The sequence below is a fragment of the Castor canadensis genome, chromosome 11 (assembly GCF_047511655.1).
Source record: "Castor canadensis chromosome 11, mCasCan1.hap1v2, whole genome shotgun sequence".
In the NCBI taxonomy this organism is placed as follows: domain Eukaryota; kingdom Metazoa; phylum Chordata; class Mammalia; order Rodentia; family Castoridae; genus Castor; species Castor canadensis.
The window spans coordinates 123,126,387-123,128,391 of NC_133396.1; positions in this window are offsets into that span (position 1 = coordinate 123,126,387).

Below are 2,005 nucleotides of genomic sequence, written 5' to 3' on the forward strand. Positions count from 1 at the left end.
CTATGCAGGAAGCATAAATAAGAGGATCACAGTCCTGGATGGCCTGGACATGAAGTGTGAGACCTTATCTCAAAAATAACCAAAGCAGGGGCTGGAGAAGTGGCTCAGGCAGTAGAGGATCTGCCTAGGAAGCATGAAATCTTGAGTTCTAACCCCAGTACCGCCAAAAATAAATAGATAACCAAAGCAAAAAGGGTTGATGGCATAGCTCAAGTAGTACAGCATCTGCCTAGACTCTGTGTTCAACCCCCAGTACCACTAAAAAAAATTAGAATTACAATCTTGAATGAAATTGTCTCTATATTTACCTATTCACCTAAAGTTATGTTCTCAATAGGAATATATCCTGTATCCAGGGTTGGCTCTTCAAAAAACAAAAAAGACCTTGAAAAATCATTAGAAGAAGTTCAGAGAACTGTGTATTCCTAATTTAAAAAATTTAAAAAGTTGTCTTTTCTCTAAGAAAAGCTAGTTAAAGTTTATTTCCTAAGTAGGGTATATTATTTGAAGAACAATCATTCTTGAAAAGTTTTCCTGTGCTTCAGCCTTTAATTAAAAGGACCAAGTTGTTTTTTTTCTTTCTTTTTTTAATATAGCAATCCCAATAACGGCAAGCAGCTACATGATTAGATTGGCAGCAAGTCCTTTCTTCCTCAAAGATGCTGACTCCATTCTTCCTGAGTAGTCTCTGCTGAAATCTAGTTGTGCTCCAGGGGGCAGCAGCAGCAGACATTTCCCCTACTCTCCCTCCTTCTTCTCCAGCTCCCCCCAACTCGTGATGTCAGCTTCAGGTCTGCCACACCAGAAGTAGTTCCCAATGACGTAGCCCAGTCTTTTCAGTTCATGTGTTTGTGACCATGTTCCTAGACCTCACATGATGTCAAGAATGACAGGTGTGAAAGAGGCTTCAGCACCAGCCTCATGTAGTTCCCAGAGCCACCTGTCCCCTATGGTATCCTTGCAGCCCCAGGTCACCAAAGCTTCCCCACCTCTCTTGTGAAGAAGCTCATTTCCTTATAAACCACTGTTTGACCTTGAACCTCTATCAGGTACTCTCAGTTCATTTAATAAATTATGGTGACTCTGAATCTCAGATACTAAGTCTCCAGTATGTCTAATGGGGTTATGTTGTTAGCCTAGTTTGTTGTCTGAGCACTAGTTCCTATTAAGTTAGACTCAGAAAAACCGAAAGGGTGGGGAAGACTTGGTTCTGTTGCTTCCAGATACATAGATACATGAGTGCATGTGGGTACTTCTGAGTGTGTGCACATGCATGTGTGTGCACTGTGAGGACAGAAGTAGGTTGGAAAGCCCAGGACCTGAGAGCACATGCTTCTGAGCTTTCCTAAGAGAATGTAGAACAGGACCAACATAATGATATTAAAGATAGATTCTGGATTGCAGGGAAATAATCTCTTGCTAATTTGTTATAAAATTATCAGTGTACGCTAAAGTTCTTGAGCATCTGGCTCATTTGGGCAGAGATCTTGAGCTGCTAACAGTAGCCATAGAGATATTTCTGTAAGTTTTGACAATCAAATAACAGACCAGATACTAATCACACTGTAGGTGTGCCAGGAAACCCTAGGGCTGTCTTCCAGGAGCCCTGGGAATCCAGAGAGAGACAGAGATGCTTCTTTGGCCTATTATGAATATATTAATTTAGTAACGTTGAGCATCTCCTTTATATTAGACCTTTAGGGAATGAATTGCTGCAGCTATTCCTGTGGATGAGTTTATCACGTCCGTGGGGAAATCAGGAAGGATACACATTCTAAAAAAAAATTAAGACATCAAACTTAGTGCAGGACCTCTTAGCTGCCCCGGTTATCATTGGGTTACAGGCCACTTTAGGAGATAAATGTCTACATGTTCTCCAGCTTGGGAATTCAGTGCAGCAATAACTTGACTCTTAAAATCAAGGAGGAGTTTGCTCCTATTGGGCAGGGCCCTTGAGCTAAGAGGTGAGACTGCAGCAGCTGGTATCCCTTCTGCTGGGGGCCAG